This window comes from Cottoperca gobio, chromosome 21 (assembly GCF_900634415.1).
Source record: "Cottoperca gobio chromosome 21, fCotGob3.1, whole genome shotgun sequence".
Lineage (NCBI taxonomy): Eukaryota > Metazoa > Chordata > Actinopteri > Perciformes > Bovichtidae > Cottoperca > Cottoperca gobio.
Window position 1 is genome coordinate 21,456,148 of NC_041375.1, and position 14,452 is coordinate 21,470,599.

General features: G+C 42.0%; 1 protein-coding gene across 2 annotated transcripts in view; it reads right to left on the reverse strand.

Annotated features, from left to right (window-relative positions):
• The window catches only part of st6gal2a (ST6 beta-galactosamide alpha-2,6-sialyltranferase 2a), a 40,424-nt gene extending 29,411 nt beyond the window's left edge, over positions 1-11,013 (reverse strand). For both annotated transcript variants that reach the window (XM_029458564.1, XM_029458565.1), the window contains exon 1: positions 10,827-11,013. The gene's annotated coding sequence lies outside the window, so the exon portion shown is untranslated. The remainder of the gene's footprint in view (positions 1-10,826) is intronic.
• Between the last annotated feature and the right edge of the window lie 3,439 nt (positions 11,014-14,452).

The window sequence follows — 14,452 nt, forward strand, 5'->3', positions numbered from 1 at the left end:
AAAGGCTTGTTCCTCATAAAATATTGAACCCACAACAGTGGAGTTGTTCTACATCTAAAAAAATAAAGCCGTTTTACTTTAATATTCACCTTGCGGCAGTTCAAGTAGCTGCAAACTATACATCACTGTGAGGTTAAGAAGAGGAAACAGGACGCTAAGCATCTGTGGACAAACAGACAGAAGCATAAAGCATTCAGATTTCTGAATTCATTTGTGAACTTGTCTGAAATTCAGACCAAGTCTCCCAGGACTGTGAACAGAACATGAAATAAATACAACTATAGTACGTGCTCCGTGTATGAAAGGGAGAAGAAACACGTTTTCCAGTAAGGTTTTACATTAGGGAGACACATTTAGAAACTGCTGTAGTTTGAAATAGAAAAAGGGTGCTGGTGGTTGTACGCACCTTCACTACTGGGACCAAGAGTTATTTATGAATTTGAACTGGAGTGGTGTGTTTGAGTTAACACTATGAAATCGTAAGAGCCCAAGGATTCGTTAAGACCGGCAGGAGCAGAAGCATGCATCCCTCATTCATTTGAATTGAACCAGTTTGTCAGAGCAACGTTTGGTGCTGAAACGTGAAGCCCATGCGGAAGTGCAGTTCCTCGAATGGCCACTTGAAACTGACTCCAACAGCGAGTAAATCCCCACAGGCCCACCTCCGCTCTACACACGCACCATTTATGGATCGACAGAGAGTTCGGCAGTCGGCTCTGCCAAGATGCATCGCCCACTGAGCTTCACAACGACTCTTCAGAAACCTGCGGGTGACGTCACGAAGATGGCGCCAACGCTTGGGGCTCTGGCAACCAACGGGGTGTCATCCAGCAAGGTGTTGCTCAATCAAATCAATGCGAGCACACATTGTGGATAGAATATGCAAAGTGAATGCCGTAGTTCTACCGTTTATCTCACAATCACGTGACACGTGCAATAATAACAACACCAAACGCTGTGTTTCGAAGCATTCCTTTTTCCCGTAGTTGATGGAGCTAACAGTTTAGCTGCTAACAGCGATGTTGCTCACAGTTTAGCTGCTAACAGCGATGTTGCTAACAGTTTAGCTGCTAACAGCGATGTTGCTAACAGCTGTGCTTTTACATAATCCAGTTCAAAATTAAATTTTGAATTTTTCATCACTTACAGGGATGCTGTTTAACTATAAGTATAAAAACATGAATGAATCCCAAGGCAAGACGGTGCAAACGTGACTGATCAACACCTTTCTTACACATTAGAGGAAGGCACAATTCTAAATGCCTCAGACATCTGGGCTGCATCCAATAAAAAAAAGAAATTGCTGTCTGCAATTTAATCCTAGAAATAATGTTTCATTAACGCAGAGGCACTTATACAGGTATTGATCTTGTAGCATTTTTAGGCACTACTGCGCTGTGGTAATATGAACCAACAGAACTCGGCCAACACAAGGAGTAATGTTTTATTTCACTGCTTTCTCATGTCAAGTAGAGACGGATATTTGTGAGGTTGCAGATCAGACAAGAATAGAAATTAGACACGAGTAAAGGCGGACTTAATCCAGGACATCAGAAGCCGCTTGAAGTCTTGAACTGAAAAGGAGAAAATTAACTACAAAGAAGAAGCATAAGCACGGACTAAATGAACCGAGCCTCTCTCCCTCTCCTCACTTAATGAACCCCCTGCTACAGGTCCAACGTGCTTTAGCCTCGGGAGGCAATGAGGTTATTACCGACTGGGACATCAGACTTCACCCTGTGTAATTATACCGCCAGCGTCCGAGCTCTCCGAAGGGTCCGCTGCACTTCATCACATCCTAAAACCCCAAAGTGCAGCTGTTAAGGATAGCCTGCAGACTAAATGACTACCTAATCGTGTATAAATGACCAGCTGAAGACCGGGCGATTCTAGAGCTGAAGTACAGTCTTGTTGTGCAAAACAATAAAGTACAACCGTTTTATTTATTTTCAATTATTTTAATGTCCTTTCATGTCGCTGACGTTTTTGTCCAAAGCGATTAACAATAAGTGCAGACAACCTTGAGGGTACAAACTCAGAACGGCAAGAATCTCTGCAAGTACATTAGCCTCAAATAGGCCAAACCATTTTAAGTGCAGTAGAACAGCTTCAAATAAGCCAAACCATTAACTTCAAATAAGCCAAACCAATTTAAGTGCTACATACAGAAATGAGAAAATCAAAAAATATATACGTTTTATTATTATTGGCCAAGGTGCAGCCGAAACAGACTGGTTTCATCCAACGCTCTGTGTTTCACATGCGTTTGTGTCTGTAGCATAGTTTCCAGGCCAGAGGAGATGAGAGGGAGAAGACAGGGCTGATGATATACATTATCTTTGTTTACAGTACATTTGTTTTCACTGATGGATGGAAGAATTATTACTTTTCCCTTTCAAGCCAAAAGCTCAAACGTCAGGGGTTAAACTCTCCCTATATATCCTGCCAAACCCTAATCCTGCTTCAGCATGATGACATAATGAAAGGCTTCCTCCTTCCTTCACTTCCACTGCTCACCTTCTTTCCTCCCCCCCCCCCCCCACATCTGCCTTATTAGGTGACCTACATTTAACTGTGGTGCTGTGCATGCAGATGTTAAGTGCAGACACAGCCCCACTGGCTGTATGTGTCTATGTGCGTTTGCTTTAAAGTCTGTCATTTTAGCCTTACCCACGCAGAGAACAGAATTAATATTGCATCCACTGCTGCATCTCTGTCCGTGTGAGGAAACGTGCCTGTGTGTAGTTACTGTACTGTGGCTCTGCCTGCCAGTCTGTGTGGAAATGTGACTTACTACCAGCAGTAGATCAACCGGCTCCTCACCACTGGCACCTAGCATGTGGAGCTGAGCACACACACTGCAGGCGCTTACAGCTCATTCCAGCCATCCAACTGCCTATCACATACACCAGAGCATGCAATCGCATGGCTGCACATACGCATACAGATAAACATCTAAGTACAGACCAGCTTTGAAACCTAAAGTATAGCACAAACTTTAGCCACAAATACACTGAAGCAGAACCTCACTTCCAGTTCCTCCTCCTCGTAAGTCAGGAGGCTAAAAGGAGAAAAAGAAGAGGATGCCGATGTCAGGCATGTCTAGTTTCGCCTGACTACAAATCAACTTGCAGGGACTTGAATGTAATGCAGGTGAACATGAGCGTACTCCACCAGTACGATGGTAAAGGTAAAAGGGAAATGATGGCATTTTCACACATGATGTAGATAATATCCAGTCAGGTAATTAGTAGATCATCACACTGAGCTTTGACAAACACATCTGTCAGCCTGATCCAACTTACCACCAATGAAGAATAAACCAATTAGAGATCAAGCAATTAACACAATAATTGATCAGCAACACTTTAGATAATGAAGTTATCATTGACGTCCTTTATTTAAAGCAAACGTGCATATGCGTTTCTATTGTTACGACACTAAACTGAAGACCTGGGGGTTTTGTGCTGTTGCTCGGACAGAAGCAGTTTGCTTAATATACCAAACTGGGCTCAAGGGCAAAAAAGACCAAAAGGTTAATTTGATTGATAAAGACAATAAATCAGAAGATTAAATGATAATGAATACTGAATTTTAAAAACAATTAGGAGTTTAAGAAACATAGTGAATTTAGTCTATAGTTCCAAAACAAAGTCATGTGATTACATACTTCTTTACTTAACTCCAAATGTTAGAATTGATATTACCATAGCTTTAAATCAGCCGAAATGTATCTTTGTTTCACGTATTATCGTCTCTTAAGGCCCTGTCACACAGTTCCGTATGGCAGAAACGTACGCTGGCGCATATGGAAATTAGCATATACAACGTATATGAATGTATACAGAGCCTATTGATAGCGTATCACGTACTTATACAAAGCGTATCAGAGCGAATGGCCAATGTATTCGACAAATGCCCAACAGATGCATAACGCATCCGTAAGGTGGAAACTATGCCGGTGTATATAGAATATCGTCAATATGCTGGTGTACGTTGTTGAACGCTGAGGCGAAGGAATACGCTATGCATCTGTTGGTCATTCGCTCCGATACGCTGTATAAGTACGTGATACGCTATCAATAGGCTCTGTATACGTTCATATATGTTGTATATGCCAATTTCCATATGCGCCAGCGTACGTTTCTGCCATACGGCACTGTGTGACAGGGTCTTTAAGGTTAATATGTTTAACAATTTAGCACACACAAAATAAGCAATTCAGCAGACATGAAGCAACATCATTCATTTGTGTCCACCTGACAAAAGTTAAATATTCTCACTTTTAGCTCTGACTTTACCAACTCCCGAGGAAAACCTCTGGCTCTTATGCTGCTAAATGCTCCACTATGTTCACCAGCTAGTCACAAACTGTGTGCGTCTGCAGTTTGGTGCAGAGCAGGTCGTGTACAGTGGGTTTAACAAAGCATTTTCACAGCAGCCTTCTAGAAACTAGGCTGATGAGAGTAACAGGAGTGAATCAAAGCAGTAAAGTTTTGGGCCGCAAAACCCAAACAATGGGCACTAAACCACTACGAGGGGAACTGCAGAGTTGGTGAGAAGTCTGTGTGGACTCATCTTTTAAAACTACACAAAGGAATTTGACCCATTGTTCATACGAACATGTTGATTATGGCAGCTTGAAGCAAGGACTCCTTTAGCGAGGTGTATCTGATGTCAGGCTTGTGGCCGTGTCAAGAGTATCCCACAGGTTCACCTTACAACTGTCACAGCTTTTCTGAACCATGTCTCAATAAGAGTGTTTTACTGCCTCCGTGGCAAAAGGAGAAGATATATGTTTTATACGCTTCCCTCCATGTGATGCATACACAAAAACAGGAGAAGATCAAAAGGAAAACGAGACATTTTATCCTGCTTCTCTCTTGGTGGCAGCAGAATCATGAGGGACGGCTTCATGCTGTTGTAATACCAGGTCCAGCAAGGTCAGAGCAGAAAGTACCAACTCCATTAAAGACTGAGCCCCCTGAGGCGTATTAGGTCTGTCCTGTCCCCTTCTACCCTCCTTCAACCACAGCACCGATTATATCAGCAGAGCAACAATGTCTATTTGTGTAAAGGTGTTTTTAGACACATTAATCTTGCTCTGCAGAAGCGACTACACAAAATATTGTCCGAGAGGTGTGGCAAGGCAGAAGACACACACACACACACACACACACACACACACACACACACACACACACACACACACACACACACACACACACACACACAATCTGCTTTAGAAAATTCACGCCTAATCCACCATGATGCAGGAGAAGATACGACGGGGTCAACATGCTTCATCCATGTGTAAATAATGAGGCTTTATTCTGCAGTACAAACACACATAATGCAGAGCTGACACCTGGACACATTAACACACACACACACCTGGACAAGGTCTCTGCACTACCAATTAGCCCCTCTTTCTATCGGAGAACCATGTGAAGTGTTCATGCACCTTGTAATTACCAGAGGAGAGGACGCGTTTCATTTAAAACCAGCACTAGCGACGTGGCCCTTGAGAGAAAACAAGCCTCTGACTCAGTCCGAGTGAGTAACAGACAAGAGAAAGTCATCAGTCATCAGACTGGCTGTTCAATACCTAACAGCAGGCAGACTTTAAAGGTTTGAATCTAACAAGCCTGTACTTAACGCACTTCACAAGGCACAGTCATAGAGTAACCTCCACTTTCAGAAGAAAGGACATCTGACGAAAACGCGGAGCGGGGAAAAGTTGAACCATCCTGACCTTCCAAGCACATCCTATTCTGATAAATCACACGGTTCTTAATGACAGGCTTTCACGGTGCACAGAGACCTCTCCAATGCAGCCTGCCAGCAGCAAGGTCCTGTGAAGAAAATGCAGCTCTGCACCTCACATTATGGTCTATAAATACAGCCGGGAGCTCCGACGCCCGCAGCAAGCGAGCGAGCGTTTGATGTGAGAAAGTAGCGAAAGTCCACTTAAAAGCTCATTTCACTGTCGGTTCCCCTTCTTGTGGAGGCTGAATAGAAATAACAATGCTTGTACCATCAGATTGTACGATTAGTCACCCTCTCACACTTACACTGAGCCGCACTCCGACTGTGTCCGACTTAGGAATATTGAGTTTTTATTTGAGTTTAAATTTAGGGATGCAACTAATGATTATGTTTCTACTGATTATTTTCGATTAATCGTGTATAAATTGTCACTAAATAGTGAACAATGTCCATCCCGGTTCCTCAAAGTCCAAAGTGATATCTTTAAATGTTTCGTCAGTCCAAAACCCAAAGATATTCAGTTTAATATGATATGAAAATGACTTTATTAGATGTTCTTTCTGCCGATCGACTAATCATTACAGCTATTTAAATTGCCAATGCCTGCTCATCCATGCTCGGGAAATGAGCCTTAGGGAGTTGCAGGAAGCACGGAAGCGCACACACACACACACACACACACACACACACACACACACACACACACACACACACACACACACACACACACACACACACACACACACACACACACACACACACACACACACACACACACACACACACACACACACACACACACACACACACACACACACACACACACACACACACACACACACACACACACACACACACACACACACACACGCTTGTATTTGTAAAGAAAATCATGTTTGACTGCCCAGAGAACAACCCCACTAATCTACAGCTCTACAGCCATTTCCAGGCAGTTTAACCTCTCTATAATCTGCTTGAACTCGGGACACATACTTCTAAACACAGACTGAGATTAGCAGCCTATCAAAGAATTATAGTGCAACTATGAAAGCAACCCCACAATAAGCTGCTCAAACTGTCCCATGTCGCCGCTAAAGAAGACTCAACATAAGGAGCAGAGCACCAGACATCAAACGCACAGAAACATGTGCCTGAACAACTCCTCGCAGGAAGTTTACAATCCTGTGAAGACGGCTAATAACCCTGGACGTCCCATGGAGAGCCCTGTGCTCGGAGCGCTCACACACAAACACACACACAGAGGAGTGAGGGGCACAGCTGGTCCTGATGACTCCAGCACTCCTGCTTCTGAAGGCTGAGCTCAGATAACTGCTGCTCTGGTCGGTTAGCGCGCATCTGAAATTACACCTCCACCTTCCCAGAGTGCCCTGCCCATGCAATCCTTCTACTCCTGTGTACTTTATCTTCACATATACACACACAGCCTGGGACAGTTTAAAATGAAACTCTAGCTTTGACTGACACTTAAAAATATGGAGGATTTTAAGAGTAACTAAAAAAAGAAGCTACAGTGTCGACCGACAAGGTTTCATGAGCAGCTGTGGGATTCTGCGCAATGGAGTCTTTATAGATCCAGTAAGATGAAGAAATCCTCATTTGTATACATGTAAAGCGTCTACAGAGACAGAGATCTCTCTCAGGAGTTGGTAGAGACCAAAAACAGAGCATAAAAAGTGAGAGAATATTGAATATTGTGCAATTACATTCATCAGGTGAACAGAAAGTAATGAATGAATGTTGCTCATGTGTAAACAACTGCTCACATGTCAACTTAAGGTGATGTCAATAATGTTTAAAACTTTTATCCACTGCCCCCAGGTGGCCAGATCAAACATATTTAACCCCCACGTCTTCCATCATTGATTTGATATAAAAAGACATTTGAAACCTCCACCAACCTCATTCTTATGATCTTATAATTCTCTTCATCGTGCGGTTAAATCACTGGCGTCATGTTAAAAAGACGTTTCACTCTGCTGCTGCCGAGATGATCCGTTGCACACGTGTCCTTCAGAGACAGAAAGTCTGCGTCCTTTTCCAGTCTAGTGCGGACAGTAATGAAATGTGTCCTTGTAGCAAAACTCTTTTCTGTCCTGGAATCTATTTTACAATTTCCCCCCGCAAGTCACACAGCCAACCGCTAAACACCAACACATCATCAGAAAATATTTGCACATACTTCATAATGTTTTTTGCTTTGTTCAGTATCGAATTAAATAGTTACACCTCACTGGGGTTATTTTTAAACTCTGTCTCACACATACATTACTTCCCCGTTCAGACTTCCTGTAGTGCGATGCCAACGAGAGCGGTCAATCTCTGACGTACTAGTTACCTCCGTTACTGGGTCATCACTGACAGCATTATGCATTTCATCAATTGGTATTTTTAGAACAGCAGCCACTTCCTCACTGCCATTGTGTGGTGTAATACAGATCAGCCTCCAGAAGTCATTTCTAAGCCACTGATGGTTAACGATGAACAACATCTTATTGTACACTTATCATTGCTTTAATTTATCCTCCTCCTCCTCCTCCTCCTCCTCCTCCGGCTGCAGCTGCACCGCCATGTGCATCAATTTTACAATAAAGGAACAGAAATGGTGTCAGGAATGGATGGACTGAGAATTAAACATGAACTAAGGCTGCAGAATATATCGTTCTTTTATCGTCAACTTTTGCGATAAACACATCACAGGGATATTCTTAGTTAGTTGAAAGAGTACAAGTAGAAAACTGCACTTTAAAATGTAACTATCGTTCTTTTTTTATTTATTTTTTATTGGTGCCTTTTGTGTTCAGGAAATAATTTACTTTAATAAGTATTTATTAAGTCCACAAGCAATTTGTTGTATCGCAAGTATTATCGTTATCGCGATTTTCAACAACGTTATCGTAAATGTTCCTCACATCGTGCAGCCCTACCATGAACACACATCTCAGTGGGGCTGTATGGCCTACAGTCCTTTGTTTTGTACAATATGTGTAATTTATGTGCATATTTCTTCAGGAAATATGAGTGTTACCGTCAGTCACGTGACTCTTTATCTGTATGCAAACGCCCGTTTGGTGTTCATGCGGATTTGCCTGACGAACACTTTGTAAGTCAAAATAAATGACACATTTTGAGAGCTTGAAGACCACAGCCAGCCGAACAGAAACGCGAGTAAGTCTTAGACATTGTTCAAAATTGATGGAAAAAAACATGACAAAATAGGAGCCATGTGTGAAAGACAAGGCTGCAGGTCTGCCATGTGGTGGTTTGCCATTGTAGGATAAAAGTAGATATAATATTGCTAGTGCATACAAAGAAAGCAGCTCACACACACACACACGTACTCTGTCTGCACACGCAGAGGGAGGCCGCCTTGTTTGAGACAATAAACATCCAGCTGCAGAGACAAGTAGGTGCTAGCAAGTGTGTTGTGCATAGTTTTTTTGTAAAAGCAATAATGCAGATGTTCTGCAAAACGCTCACATTGGTGGTGTGTACGTGCGTTTATCAGGTGTCCATTAGAACATTCATAATGCATCGTAAGGGTGGGTAGCAACATCTATAGTTCACTCACTATGAAAGAGAATGTCCTGGCAAAGAAAAGATAAATAATTTAGCTTCAGTTTTATATAATACGTGTCCTTTCAGCTGGTGGTTAAAAACACTGTGGACTAAATGCTGTCCTCGTCACATCATGTCAAAAGCTTTGCAAAGCAGAGTGCACATAATTATTGAGCAGCTGCACACACAAACAAAATGACAATTTTCTGACGCAATGTCACTATAACCTGGAGAGAGGCTTGTGTTTTCTTCTCCATGCTGTTTTTGCTGAAGGCATTTCAAAAGACAGACTGGTGCCTTTGATTCCAGTGGACTACAGTGAAGTGCGAATGTGTGCGTGTTCTTATTGTAATGAGTTTTCGTCTACTCTCAACCGGCGCGGCTGTTCTTGAAGGTGATATGATGCTGTGTTTCGGTGACATTGAGATAAATCTTAGCAGCTCAGGGTGACAAACCTCGTCTTTCCTGTTGCTGATAACTCGCACTTCAAAAAAAAGGGCAACACACTCCAAACCCCCACAAAAGAAACAAAACACCTCGTCACTTCTATGTTTTCTTCTGCTTTTAAATGTTTTTACTTCCTATAAATCGTGTGATGTGAATTAGGGAACATAATGACTTTAATTTAAAGCACTTGGTCCGACATTTGGAGACATTATTTGCTTTGTGACACGAAAACATTGCTCCAAATAAAAGCCTGCTATAGTTGAGAAGTGGATAAGAAAGTGCAAAAACACTGCTCCTAAAATTAACTTTGTGAGCACAAGAGCATTAATCATGACAAAAAAAGTAGCACATGCATGCAAGCTCAAATATCATCGCACTATTATAGGAATCAGTGGGATGAAAAGGGCACAGTGTGGTGCCATCACGTTATTAAAATGCCTTTCACAGGTCTTTCCCGGGAGCTCTTTTCTTAGCCTGGGTTTCCTGTTTTGTATGGAGTAGTTGTCACACCATGTGCATGAAGCTGTTTAACAGAAACAACAGAGTGTGAAGGGAACAATAAACCTCTGCATCTTCTCCTCAAGTTAAAGAACAGCGTGCAGGCCTGCCTTCACTGTGAGCTACTGGGCAAAAACACTATTTATTCAATTTTAAGCACTCAACAGCCACGATCCACATGAGCATCATCAGCTGCTGATCCACATTGAACTGCATGTGTCAATAATGCTGCTAATTTTTTATTAAACCAATTGTTAGTGTGAAGAGCCGCGCGGAGACTAAATGAGCGATGTGATGATCATCGCGATCTGGGAATAGTAACGCAGACAAAGGATTTGTTTACTACATGCTTCATCTGCATGTTCGATCCAAGAGAATCCCTAAATATGTAATCGTTTTAAGCAAACATCGTGCATGCACATCACCCCCCCCCCCCCTCCCCTCCTCCTATGCTGCTCCGTGTCCTGCACAAAGCGCGCTGAAGCAGCAAATGCAAATCTGTATGGAAATGCTGCGGAAAGCGAACAAAGCCTTACCTAAAAACTATGTCGGTCCTCACTGGATGCTGCAGCTGCTGTCCGGAGGTCCATTTTGCTCCTGTTCGCCTTGTTGCACAGCGAGCATGCTGCTCGGTGGGGCTCGCCTCTGCTCTCCGTCCACGGAGAAGATATCCACTTCTACGCGGAGCGGAGCGGCTGTGTAGTCTGTCACTCTGTTGCTGGCCTTTTTCTCGCATCCACATCCACTGAGATTGAGGGGCGGAGTCAGCGAGGGCTGATTGTGTGGTTAGATGGCCTAGAAGGAAGGGAAGGAAGGGAGGAAAGGAAGGTAGGAAAGGTAAACTATATTGATATTGAATTTGATACCTTCCTGGCAGCAGGCCGTGAAGAAGAAGAGGAAGGAATAGATACTTATCATACATGTGATAACCTTCCACCAGGTCAGTCCAGGAAGTTAAAGACAAGAAAGGACGTTTTGGGAAATACACGTATTAGCCGATTTACTTCAAACCGAAAGTTAGATGAGAAGATTAGCTCGTGCCGGGAGCAGTGATTTCCTGATGTCTCCGCTGGTTGCCTGGCAACTACTCCCAGCCAAGAAATAGTGCCGAGCATATCCTTCCTTAAAACAGTGTAGTTGACTTTACATTTAGTTTTGTTTGGATTAGACAAACAATATATAATGTGTTGATTTGTGATCATTACAGGTGTTAATAGGTGGAGTGTGTTACCTCAAGCTAAGCTAACAGGCTACCGGCTGTAGAACAACAAATATAAGCTAGTTTCGATATTCTCCTCTAACTGCTAATTTTGTCAGCTGTTTTTATTTGTATTGTCTTAGTCTTAGTCTACTCTTTAGTCAACGAAAATAAGAGATTTTTGTAATGTTTTTATTTTTTAAATGACATTTTAGTGTCACAGTTCGTGTTTAATGAGACTTCATCTAAACCAGGGGTGTCAAACTCATTTTAGTTCAGGGGCCACATGCAGCACAATTTGATCTCAAGTGGGCCGGACCAGTAAAATCACAGCATAATAACCTATAAATAACGACAACTCCAAAATGTTCCCTTTGTTTTAGTACCAAAAAGTTCAGAGTACATTCTGAAAATGTTCAAATTTAATGAACTATCTTTTTACAAAACATTATGAACAACCCTCATGCGTCCCGCATGTTTGACACCCCTGGTCTAAACCATGGAAAAAAGGTTGTTGAGGAACATATTAGTCAAAACTTTCTTTTCTTCTTTGTCGCATTAATCATTTTGCATCCCCCTCAGACTCATCGTGTGAGCCCTTGGAGGGGACCTTTGATCCCTAGGTTGGAAATCACTGCTTGAAAAGGAAAATCTGGATCAGTTAAAGGGAAACTTTCAGCATTGTCAGCTTTACATCGTTGAGCAGAGAGCTCCGGCCGCCGCTAACACAGAGGGAAGCCCAGCATCGTTCATTTGCACACACCACACACATTTAAATGATAAAAAGCTGGTTGAAAATCGGTAAAGTTTACCTTTATCTGACTCCGAGTGCTTTGTAGGAAGCTGATGACAGGATAAGGAATCTGAATTTACACAACACACCCACTGTCAGATACTCAACATGCAAATACGTGAAGTAAGAATAAGTCAGATGCCATTAAAAGTAATGAGTGAAAACGTGCATAATCTTGTTTCCCACTGTTCATCAGTCGGTTGAGATCATCAAACAGAGAGAGGGAGTTTTAGAACTTTAGTGCAGCTACTGATGAAACTGAGACTCTGTTAACATAGAGAGAGAGAGAGAAAGCTTAATTTCAGGATGACATCAATTGTAGAATACTACAACAGGAGGAAACAGCAGTCAGGTCCACAGGAACCACTTAAACCTCCCAAAGCCCACAGAGACCCAGGAGACGTAGAACATGTTGAAAGGGAAGCTTTGGTCTGAAGGCTCCTTCAGCCCAACACAACCATAGAATGACAGATTCCACATGGATTTAATCCAAACAAAGTCCAAACAAAATATGAATGATTTACTATGGAGAGTATATAAACCTCAAAACACACAATTACTTCAATTCCAATGTGATACATGTACGAGCACTTCATCTGCCTCGGCTGTGTTTGTATATTTGTTGACTCTGCTCCTTTCACACCTTATGTTCTGAGGAGTACCAGAACTCCAGCGAGGACACGAATGCTCAACGCAAACCTGAAATGGAACACATTACTGAGATAATGCTCCTGTAATTTATCAATAGACAGAAAGAAAAAAGCTTTCTTAGATTAATTCAATCTAAAGGTAAGGTAGCCCAGTCTGTCCTTTCACTTCCTCTTCCACACTTCTTTGTTCCTCCTAAATATTGCATGTGCATTAGGAAGACCAGTGGATGATGGATGTGATGTGTCACACCTGCTCTTTTCCACTTTTCAGCATGTGCTCAGCATCACTGGATGAACTCAACGACTTAAGAGGGGAACATGTAAGATAAAGCGGTCACCATTAAAGGAGCAGTGACAAAAACCTCCATGCTGCTCTCCAATAAGATCCATTATCTCACATTCAGGCCTTCTGCTCCGGATCTCTTCACCAGCGTGGACAAGACTCTTTTATAAACCGACGTCCTCGGGTCAACAGCCAGCCATCTGAAACAACTCAATCACTCAAGTAGCATTTTATGAGCTTTGATCAAATCCCTATTTATTTAAAGGTGCGGATTTGAGTTTTACAGCCTGCCTGGTTGTGACGCACGAGACGCACTTTGAGCTCATAAAGTGCAATAAATGCTTGAAAGCAATTTGCATGTAAATGCACAATGTTTCTATAAATAATCGAAGAACCTTGTTCTTCTCCTGCTCGTCCACCCTGTCACTGTTTTCCATCATTTGGAGGAATATTAATATATTAATGAATATTAATTATGGCAATGGCTATTTTGACCGCCTTGTTTCCCATTATGAACAGTTTAATGTGTGAAAATATAAACAAAAACTACACAAAGAGTGTAAGAGGGAGCAGTTGAGACTGAGCCAGCGAGACGTGGCTATTTATTTGATTTACTGTATAAACAAAATACAAATGAATTCTGCTTTGAGGTCGCATCCTTAATTAAGGGTTTTGCTAAAGACTGTACATGAGGAAGTGGAGGTGGGGTGTCCCCAAAAACAATTCTCACCTCACCCTAAACAAGTTCAATTTAAAACACAAACTCTGTATTCGTCCTCGATTGACATTAAGCCTGTATTAAGCCAGGATGTAATTATAGTAAAGAAGATTTTTCTGTAGTCTCTTTGCGATCATCCATTTTTAAGTATCAGCAGCAAATCACACAATACAGACATTAACATAAACTATATTTATTTTAACTGTTATTTCACTTCATGATCATAAAACTGTATTTTAAAGAATGCCGCCTGTCTGCAGTAAAGGCATTAAAGGCAGTACACAGTAGGTGGTGATGGACGGCTGTCTCTGTCCCATCAGCTGTGCTGCCAACATGGACAGGAAGTCCAGACAGTGATCAGAAGAATGTAAACGTGTAGAAGGCGACTCAATCTGCAGAGAAAGATCGTGTGATACTATGAAAAGCTACACTTTATCTACTAAATGGCAAATAGTTTTGTTTCCGAAGTCACGATTAATTTCACTATCGATAAATCTGTTCAATTGTTTTATTTAATGTC